Below are 11,265 nucleotides of genomic sequence, written 5' to 3'. Positions count from 1 at the left end.
CGTATAGGACTATATTTGTAGATAGATATTGTTTAAATTTGGTTTCATTATGGAATGTCTTTCTTTATCTATTGTGTTTAAAAGTTTTGCTTGGTGTAGTGGTCTGAGCAGACAGCTATGGTTTCTTAGAGTTTGTGGAACATCCTTACAGATCGTTCTGGCTTTTGGAGTCTCCATTATGAATTCATATGTTATTCATTGGTCTGCCTTTATGTGTTACTAGGTCCTTTCCTCTTGAAGATTTAAGACTCTTCTTTGTCCTATACATTTAGTATTTGCCATGGGGAGTTTCATTTTAGGTCCAATCAATTTGGTGTTCTGTATACTTCCTGTATCTTGATGGGTATCTTCTTCTTTGAGTTAGGAAATTTTTCTTCTAAAGTTTGGTTAAAAAGATTTTCTGTGCATTTGACCTTGGTTTCTTCTCCTTCTGCTATTCCTACGATTCATAGATTTTTTTTTCTTTTTGTAATGTCCCATGTTTCTTGGGTTTTTTTAGATTTGACATTATCTTTGACTAAGGTATCTATTTCTTCTATCTTGTCTTCAATGCCTGAGAGTCTCTATTCCATCTCTTGTACTCTGTGAGCAAGGCTTACCTCTGAGGTTTCTGTTTGACTTCCTAAAGTTTTCATTTCCAGTATTATTTCAGGCTGGATTTTCTTTAGTGATTTCTTTTTTACTTTCATGTCTTAAACTATTTTCATCAGTTCCTTCCACTGTTTGTTTGCATTTTTCTCATTTCATTACATACTTTATTTCATATCCTATTTAATGTCTTGAACATATTCATAATAGCTATTTTGAAGTCTCTGTCTTGTGCTTCAGCTATATCACATACCTCAGGGCCTTCTGTAGTAAAGTTCATGGGTTTTGGGGGAGACATATTGTTTTGGGTGTCAATGATTGTGTTTTTGCACTGGGGTCTAGGCATCTCTGTTTAGAATGATTGTGATTCCAGGTATTAGTATCTAGTCTTGTCTTTGTTGAGTAGGTGTTTCATTTCTTGATTTCTGTTGCCCTCTCTGGATGTTATGAATGGGTGGGGACTGTGGGTTGCTTTGTAGGTAGTGCTTCTGAGGCCCTGCCCATTGTGGTCACTGAGGGTCCCAGGCAGATTATGTTTCTAGGTATTGGGGCCTGTCAGGAAGAAATGGAGATGGAATAGAAGTGGGGCTGAAAGGGTCCTCAGGAGGAAGGAAATCTGGGCCCACTGCAAAATTTGCCAGACTCCCTAGGAAATGGAGGTAAAGTGGGAAGAAAGGTCTCTGCAAGCAGTCTGCTAAGGGGCTGGGAGTGAGAGCAGAGTTTGCAATGGAGGGCAGGAAGGAGCATGCAGATTACCTACTTGATTCCTAGCCTAGTCTGGCCAGTGGGTCCCCAGGTAGAGGGAGCCTCCAGGTATTGGTGGCTGACACAGAAGAATGGGAATGAACTTGAAAGTGGGGTGGGAGGGTCCCAAGGAAGGAGGAAAGCTGGATCTGTTCAGAGGTTTGGTGGAGTCCCAGGGAATGGAGGCAATAAGGGTGACAGTGGTAAGCTACAGGGCTGGGGATGAGGCTGGAGAATTTGCAGCAAGTGACAGGGAGGAGAGTGAAGATCACCTTCCTGATTCCCGGGCTGGCCTGGCCACTTGTTTTACCTTTTTATCACTAAGGGGAAAATTGATTTTATTAACCAGAAGCTATCTATTTCTATCTACATGGTTTAGGTAGAAATATTAGTGTAAAGATGACAGTGTTTAGAGCTTAAATCTCTACCTCTAGACCTTTAGATAGATTTGTTCCCTGTTATAGTGGTGAAGTAAGTGAAAAGGAAATTTAGTATTTCATTTTGCATTGAGTACTGTTTGTGAGAATTTGAGGCTGCACATATGTAAGTGTTTACAATCACTCAGTCCATTTTCTTTTTTTCACTTTTTAAATTTATTATATTTTGAAAATTTTATACACAAGTACTTCATTTACATCATTTCCCCTCTACCTTCTCTCCCCTCTAATCTCTGGTGCCTCCCACTCTCTTTCAAATTCATGAACTGTTTATTATTATTATTATTATTACAATTATACATGTGTGTATATAAATACAACCTGCTGATTCCATTTAAGGATTGTGTGTGTGTGTGTGCATGTGTGTATGTGTGTGACCACTTGGGATGTGATAACCTATCAGGGGCTTGTCCTTGGTGAAGATTTAGCAGCCATTAATTGCCTATAGTTCTTTGTTTAGGGGTGGAGCCTTATGAGATTGCATGTCTACTAAGGAATAGTTCTCATAGCATTGGAGGGTGCTATTCAAGATGCCAAGGAAGAGCAATTAAAAGTCCTACCTATCTCTAAAGTCTATGAACTACACAATGAACAGCATGGTCAGGTATCCCCAAGGGTACAATGATAGCACTCATATCCTGGGGGTAACCAACAGCCATCTAATTGTATTTAAGGCCCATTCAACAGAAGAAAAATATGCCCTGTGCTGTAACACTAGGAAACTACCTGTAGCTGGTGAGCTCATGGACCTAGAAGAAAACTTATTATTGCCATTTTCCTAAACCAGTATAATTCCTAACTTCATTCTAAATACTTATCCTTCTATCCACAGATAAGTATAATTTTTGTTCTTCATTTTGGTGGTATTGTGTTCCCTGAAATATTGTGCACTCTAATAAACTTATCTGGGGTCAGAGAACAGAACAGCCACAATATTAAGCATAGAGGTTAGGCAGTGGTAGCACATGCCTTTAATCTTAGCATTCCAGAGGCAGAGATCTGCCTGGATCTCTGTGAGTTCAAGGCCACACTGGAAACAGCCACACCTTTAATCCCAAGATGTAATGGCAGGAGGCAGAAAGGTATTTAAGGCATGAAGACAAGGAACTAGAGCCTGGTTAAGCTTTTAGGCTTTTGAGCAGCACAGTTCAGCTGAGAGGCATCCAGTCTGAGGAAAGAGGATCAGCTGAGGAATTGGCAAGGTGAGGTGGCTGTGGCTTGTTCTGCTTCTCTGATCTTCCAGCATTCATCCCAATAACTGGCACTGGGTTTGATTTTATTAATAAGACTCTTTAAGATTCATGCTATACTTCATCAAATAAGTGTCTTTTTTACAGCAAAGGCCATTATAGTGAAAGACCCTAACCCTTCAGGCTTACACCCCCACATCCCAGGAAATAAGGAACTAAAAAGAAAACTAGTTCCAAGGGCAACCTGACTCAGCCATCATTCAATCACCCCTGCAACAATGTAACAATGTAAAAAGATTTCTGTTAAGAGATGTGCTCAACTGTGACTGGGATAGTTGCAAGTGTTCCAGGAAGTTCCACTGTGACCTTTGTGTAAACTCCACTCCCACCCTGATACCCCCCTTGAGGTTTCAGGAAGAATGTACATGCGGACATGACTGTACCCCCTCTGTGATCAGACCATGATCTTGGGAAATTAGCCTCTAGACATAAATCAATCAAAATGAAATTGTATTGGAATTGTAATCTTGTGGTTTTTGTGGGTTTTTCCTTTAAAAGCACCTATGTGACTACAGTAAGATGTGACTCTTGCTCTCAGGACAAGAGTTTGCCCGTCTGTACAGTCGCTTCTTCAATAAACACCTCTTGCTGTTGCATCAACTGGACCGGAGTCTGGGTTCTTGGGGTGCCCACTCAAGACCCTAGTTTTTGGGGTCTAACAATAGAAATATATAAATACAGAGAACAACTGGTCATGAGATGCCCATCTCTAGTCGATGTATATAACACAAACCCTACACCCAAGCCTCAGAAAACATGGCAGAAGGGGGAACCCAAAGGATTTTAAGTGCCAGAGGAGCAGAGAATAATGTTGTGACATTGTGCCTTCTAACTATAAACTCAATATTCAAAATTGTTGCTGAAGACATTACTTGTGTTTGGTTTTTAATTTTTGTTTTTGTTTTTGTTTTTTTCAAGACAGGATTTCTCTGTGTAGCCTGGGCTGTTGTGGAACTCCCTCTGTAGACCAGTCTGGCCTTAAACTCACAGAGATCCACCTGTCCGTGCCTCCTGAGTGCTGGGATTAAAGGTGTGTACCACCATCACCCAGCTTCGGTTTTTAAATTTAAAACAAAAACAAAAAATTTTTTGAACCTTCAAAAAAAATTTTTTTTCACTGTTCAAGGTTTATTTGGAGTTTTTGTTGGCATGACACTTGGGTAGTTGGTTGCGTCATCCATATGCAGATATAACTTTTTACATAATATTGCAATGTATACTACAGATATAAATAATATCCTTTAGAAAAGTTACTTACAAGATACACACAATGGATTTACATACTAGAGCCAGGTTATGACTCACTGGGACCTCATTGGCTTAGACATATTTGGTAAGGGTGTGCAGCACACACAAACACAACAGGCTCACAGGATAATTGAAGCCTGCACACAATTGGCAGTGTGTCTTGGAGATCATGGGACTCTCACACTGATCAGGTGACCACCACACAAGTACCACTTTGCATCAGCATAGAGCTGTGGGAACTGAGGTTTTCCCCAGGCCACCTTAACACAACTGCACTAACCCCAGCTCACATGAGAAGGGGACAGTGTGTGGTCTCCATAGAAACCCTGCTGCAGCCTGGACAGTGAAGTGCTAGGACATCCGAAGACTTTAGAACTGCAGCGCTTTCTGTATTCCCTCACCCAGAGTGTTTCTGCACTCTTCTTCAAGTGGGCCTCCTTTACGGGAATCAGAGTCACCTTCACAACATCCAAGATTCCATTTTGTCCAGGATACAAGGGACACTGAAGAAGATGTCACCCTTGATTCCGTAGAGGTCCTTATTCATGGTGGAAATGGGGTGCACCTCTTGCAGAGGGCCATGGGAGTATACATCAGGTGACAACTACTGTTTGACAAGATGACCCACCAGACCTATAACTCCCTGATGGGGAGCCCCACCTGGCAAAGCTGTGGGGCCACTGGCTGTGAAAACCAGTTGTTTTCTGTCTGAACCTTTCTCAGGTGCCACTGTTATGCCTCCGTAATAATAACAGATGTGGGGTGCTCTCCCCAGCCCTTTGGTAGTGTGTTTTACATCTCTGGGCACACATTTAGTTGTGGATTTCTGTTTAAGCTGTATAATTCTGATGAACAGAAATATTACCAGAATATTCTTCTTTACTGACACAGGAAAGTAACAGTGTTCTCAGACTCAAAGACAGCCTTTTACACATCTTGCAAAGACTTTAGAACTAGTCCAAAACCGACTAAGCTGCCCCTACAGAATATACACAAAGACTAATTCCCAGGTGTTTTTTATTGCTAAATCAACGCCAGGATGTTTACATTGATATAGCCCCTTGAAGTAGCTCTCTTTCTGATTGTACCCTGACGACTCAAGGTTCAACCAATTGTTTACTGTCTGGGACCGCTCACCAACTTAGAGCTACATGCATGGGTCAATGTGACAATACTAGCTGAAGAGAAACTACGTGACTTATCCTGTGTTTTGAGAATGGGTAGGGCTCTGAAAATATAACTTATGATTGTCCAGAGTTTGGCTGTGAGACAGCAGTAACAGCAGTGTGGAGAGAGATGGCTGTGGAGAGTTATGTGAGAACTGCTGTAGAATATGAGAGAAGTGTGTGTGTGTGTGTGTGTGTGTGTGTGTGTATGTGTGTTGAGTGAGAGATAAAGAAAAAGAAGCATGAAGAAGAAGAAGCATGAGAGAAGCGTGAGGGAACGAGTGGGTGAAAGAGTGAGTGAGCAAAGAATGAGTGAATAATCTAGAAGTATGAGTGTGAGAGAGAGCTGGATGCATGTAAGAGCTGCTGCTATGTAGAGGAGCTACGCCTAGGAACTGTGTAAAGTGCTGTATGGTGAGAGATCTATGTAAATGAGATGTTTCACTGTGGCTGTGCGATTTGTACTGAGTGGAGACGAGGAAGATGAAGCTGTATAGAAATGAAATATAGAAGAGAAATGTACGTAAAACATAGATGTGTAGACATGTGAAAATAGATGCAACTGTGTATGGAGATGTATGGCCGTATGCACATAAAGAAAGACATGCAGCTGTATGTATAGAATGTAGCTGTGTGGAGACAGAAAGAGTCAGAGACCATTCTTTAGATGAAGTAAAAGAGAAAGTTAACATCAGAAAGCACGTGTGTTTTCTTATTTTACCAGTCAGATAGCAGCTTATTTCTAAATACCCTCAGATAGAAAAAGTCTAGCCCTTGCTGCCTTTGTGGATTTTCTTGCATTACCATGGAGGTGGCCTTGGAGGAGGCTCTCCATTAAGGCCCCTCGATACCCTCCTAAGATTCAGAGAGGCCAAAGGCCCATATAGCATTTCAGTTTGATCATGTTGTAGGTGCTGTCAATCACCTGCTTGTGAACTTCTTACCACTGCTCCTTGTCGGCATCAGTGTCCAGCTCTGGGTTCGGGTTTTTCAAGGAGATGCCAGCAATATTGACACCAACCCACACTGGCGCACTGGAGTCTCTATGCTCCCCTAGGACCCATCTGCGACAGCTCAACAGAACTGAGCTGAATCCAGATTGCAAACATTTCTGATAACTCTTGGTTTCCAAACCATGTAGGTCAAGATATACACGGGGTTTGAAACAATAAGCAGTTTGTAGTTTGGACTATATGTCATAATGTTGGGAATGATGAACTTGAAGATGTTTACATTTCCCTGGACCAAATTATGTCAGCTCTCTCTTGCTGATAGGCCTCCTGCTGTGACAATGATCAGTCTGGAGTTTACAGTCACCCTATTGTCTTTGCCAGAGACAATTTTTGATGTTCTAAGGAAAAGGCTGCCATGCTGGAGATCCATCATCTCTCCCTTGAGTTATGTCTTCCATGACATCAACAAGGGCAAGCTCATCTGCCAAGTCCTTCATTAGGATACTGATGGCCCAAGGCATGCCAACAGCACCAACGTCCCAAACCATAATCCTGTTCTGGGTGCTTGGGGGGTGGGTGGGCATTCTTTCTTAAGAAGATTCCCAACCAGCTGGTCTTTGAGGGTTGCTATCCTGGACTTGGAACCTTATGGGACTGCTAATGCACAATGGGCCAGCATTGGGTACACAGTGTTGTGGTCTGAGCTTGGAAACAATATTCCAGCCAAACATTCAGATTTTTAAGTAGTATTTTTATTTATTTATTGAGAATTTTACACAGTATGTTTTGACTATAGTCATTTCTCTCCCATATTTCCTCCTAGAACTTTCCCTACCTCCTTACCAACTCAACTTCATGCTGCCACACCCTCTCCCACTCCCATAGGCAAAAAAAAAAAAAAAAAAAAAAGTGGAATCCAGCTTGTGTTGGTTGACTACCCATGGATGTGGGTCTGTCCTGGATTGGGGTTTATATACCAAGCATACTCTGTTGAAGGAAATTGATTTTCCCCCTTCCTAGCAGTAATAAAATGACAACAGTTTCTAGCTGCAGATGTGACTTTATACCTACTTTCCTTCCATGCTTGGATTTGTTTGGCTTTAGCTCAAGCAGATCTTGGGCATGCTATCACAGTCTCTGTGAGTTCATTATGTGAATCTTCCCTTTTTGTCTGGAAAACACTGTCTCCTTGAAGTTATCCATCATCCCTGGTTCTTTCCGTGTTTTGATCTTCTTCTGCATAGACCCCTGAGCCTTGAGTGATACAGATAAACCATTTAGGCCCAAGTGTTTCGAAGTCTCTTATTCTCTACAAGTTGATGAGTTAGATGTTGGTTAGATTATTAAGTGCTCTATAATAAGTGCCATCTACTGAAAAAAGCAACTTCTCTGGTGATGGCTGAGTGATGCAGTGGTCTATGTTGATAGCAATTATGCCATTAGGACTTATTTTATTGCTAATTCCATTTAGCAGAATGATATTATAAGGTTTTTCCCTAGGGCCCATGACCTGACTAGCCTTAAGTTCTCAGCTTCATTGACAGTGTCAGATAACCAGTTAATGATTTTGTAATGGATTAATGACCCAAAGTCATTAACCCATTTAGCCTCAGGGACCTGAGAAACTCCTGACAGGAAAGTTGACAAGCTGATAACATCTGCAGGCAGTTAGGAGCTAGGAAGCCCCTGATGAGAGAGTCAACATATCAACCTCCATTAGGACTTATAACTCAGACTTTGGCTGGGAGGGGGGTGGAGCAGAGCTGCAGATGGAATTTACCACCCCCAAAGGTCACCTTTTCTGTCCTATCAAACTCTCAGGACCCCTGCACCTCTTCACATGGTCTTCACTCCTACGTAGAGACTGCTGCCCGTCATTGCTCTAATCTCCTGAGGTGTATGGCCACTTTCTCTTATTTTCTTTCATGTCACCTCTATCAGTCCAGATCTAACATTTGGTTCCAAAAACCAGGAAGAGTTTTGACTTTAACCCTTTCCCTGGATGACATACACTCTCCTCCTCCTCCTCTTCTTTTTCCTTTTCTTCTTTCCTCTCTTCCTCTCTCTCTCCCTCCCTTGCCCCCTTTATTCCTCTCTCTGCTCCTCACACTGGGTCCCTCAAAACGCCCTCCCAGCTCATTTTACAGTCTAAACCATTTTTGCCTGTTGCAACCTGAAGCTCTTATTTTTCAAAATTTATTTTATTATTATTATTATTATTATTATTATTATTATTATTATTATTATTTATAGCCTCTGCCTTTGTGAGTGGTGCATGTTCTGTTCTGAGGTTTGTTCACAACTTGGATAAACTCAGTACCCAGTCCCACAAAACCCTTTTTCTCTCACCTCCAATACCCTTTCTTACCTCCCAGAGCAGACGCCTTTTGCCATTCAGCACACCTGCACATCCAACATCAAATACCAAAATAAAGTCCGTGTTCAGTCTAGAGGAACCTTAGAGTGACAGATTTTCATTCAAACTCTCAAGGTTGGGGGTCTTGGCTTTCTGACTTTCGCTTTTTCTGCTAGGGTGCTGGAATTTCAAACCCGGGTGTTCTTTCAGCTTTCTGCCATAGGCTTTGCCTTTCATGTTATTGAAAATGGGGACACATTCTGGCCCCCCTGGTCTGCCATTCCTGGCCAATTTCTGAGTAATTTCTGAGGACTCATTACCAGAAATAAGCCTCATCCTTACCTTTTCGAAAACGAGGTCTAAGTGTAAGGATTCTGTCCTTAATTATGTCATCAGCCTGCGACGGCATCCCAGCCTAAAAATCGGGTGGGCCCTTTGTGCATCCTTCTCTTTCCTTTCCGCTCCTTCCTTCCATCTGTCCTCTCCCCCTTCCTCTCTTTCCTTTCTGCTCCTTCTTTCCATCTGTCCTCTCTCCCTCTCTCTCTCCCTCTCTCTTTCTTCCCCCCTCCCCTCCCTTCTCTCCCAATAAAGCTCTAAAAAGGTAACCATGGCCTCTGATTCTTCCCATCAGCACTCTCCTCCGCTGGCATGGCTGTCGCAGGTGGTGACCAGCCACGAGCAGCAGCGCCATTTAACCAACATTGGTGCCGAAACCTGAGATAGACTACCTAGGGCCTGCTGACTGCTGCCGCTTGCCACCTCCTCCCCTATCCAGTGAGACCGGCAGGCGTCCCTCACCTCCCCTGGACCCCTACACAGCTACCACTACTGCTACCGCCATAATTCTTCACCACAGTGAGTGAGTCCGCAGTTCTTGCGGCTGTAGTCTGAGCTATATTCTTTGTGACGGACACCCTGGAGGTTGTCCTCGGGCTGTGCTGGCAGCGGAGGCACATTTTCGCTCCTGACGAGGGGGTAAATGCTGTCTAGGATCCAGTGGTGGACCAACTGCAGCGCAGTTGCAGCCCTTCCCATCCCTTGATGAAGAGGATGGTGAACTTGAGCTGATTCTTAGATCTCTCTTCACTCTCAGGGACGCCTGAGATTGGAGTCTGATTCCCGGTTTGTTATTTTAATTTTTTATTTTTCTCTTGGCTACAGTCATGAGACAAAGGGGCGGATACATTTGCCACCTACATTGGCAGATAGGGGCGGGCAGAGCGTAAACCTGGCCACATAACAGCGTAAACCTGGCCACATAACAGTGTCATGGGAACTTCTGCCAGCCAACAGGCAAATAAAGAGTTACTTTATCTCCAAGCTTTCTGCTAAAGTTCTAAACCCTTCTCCTTCCCCACTTCTGTGTCTGCCACGTGCAACCTTTTCTGTCTGACTTCCGCTGACAGTGGGCGGGCTCAAATGGGCAGGCTTGGGCAGTTTCTACGACTTACCCTAACTCACCTTAACTCCACCCACTCATTCTCAAACTGCCTTGAGAAGCACAGATGGGTCTGGAAGTGGCTAAGATCCATACAAATAAGTTCTCATGCACCACAATCTTTTCTCTTCCCAGTTCCCTGTTCTAACTCACTATTCAGCTAATGGTACAGGACCACCACAGAACCGGAGTCTAGAGATCATCAACATCTTGTCAAATAGAAAGTTCCCAGCCACAACCAAGAGGGATACATGTCTTCAGAGCAAACAGATGACAGACAGCATCCCACAATGCCTGTCTACCTCAGAAGACTCCCCCAAGAGCCAACTGACATCCAATTGTCAGCTGGAAGCAGTTTTTGAGAGGAATGATGCCCCTATTCCCATCTACTTGCTTTTTTATAATAAGCAAAAGTCTGGGATATAAGGATTCTGTCCTTAATTATGTCATCAGCCTGTGACAGTGTCCCAGCCTAAAAAGCGGGTAGGCTCTCTGTGCGTCCCCCTCTTTCCTTTCTGCTCCTTCCTTCTGTCTGTCCTCTTTCTCCCTCTCTCCCTCTCTCTTCTTCTCTCTCTCCCCCCTCTCTCCCAATAAAGCTCTAAAAAGGTAACCATGGCCTGTGATTCTTCTGACCAACACTCTCCTCTGCAGGCATGGCTGCTGAGGGCGGTGGCCAGCCACAAGCAGCAGTGCTGATATAACTAACACTAAGATCCCGATTCCTATACGCCTGCCTTTGACTTTCCTGAAAACAAACCTCAGCAAGGCATTAGTATGCCTGTGGACTGAGGTCTGGGCCAAGTAAGTCACTGGATGGAATGGCAAGCGGTCTGAAGTTCTCCACTGTGAGGTTCTTTTTTCTCTCCACTTCTGACCTTCCCTTCTTTTCTGCAGATCTGGTTTTACCAGCTCAAACCTCAAAACCCAGTTCCCTAGACTCTCCCTCAGTGATGATCTAGATGATGAGCCCCTCCCTACCACACTTTCCCCGCCCCCTCTGCCTCTCTATGCCGCAGGACAATCGGAAGACACTTAGAGCTCTTTTTCCTTTGGCACAAAAGGTCCAGTTGAAATCTGGGATCTCT

The 11,265-nt window shown here is 43.5% G+C and overlaps 1 pseudogene; it reads right to left on the bottom strand.

Annotated features, from left to right (window-relative positions):
* Nucleotides 1-4,636: 4,636 nt before the first annotated feature.
* On the bottom strand, nt 4,637-9,078 carry LOC131923624 (L-lactate dehydrogenase A chain-like; annotated as a pseudogene).
* Nucleotides 9,079-11,265: the final 2,187 nt, after the last annotated feature.

The sequence above is a fragment of the Peromyscus eremicus genome, chromosome 13, assembly GCF_949786415.1.
Source record: "Peromyscus eremicus chromosome 13, PerEre_H2_v1, whole genome shotgun sequence".
Lineage (NCBI taxonomy): Eukaryota > Metazoa > Chordata > Mammalia > Rodentia > Cricetidae > Peromyscus > Peromyscus eremicus.
Note: the sequence above shows the minus strand (reverse complement) of the source record. Positions and strands in the feature narration are given on the sequence as shown.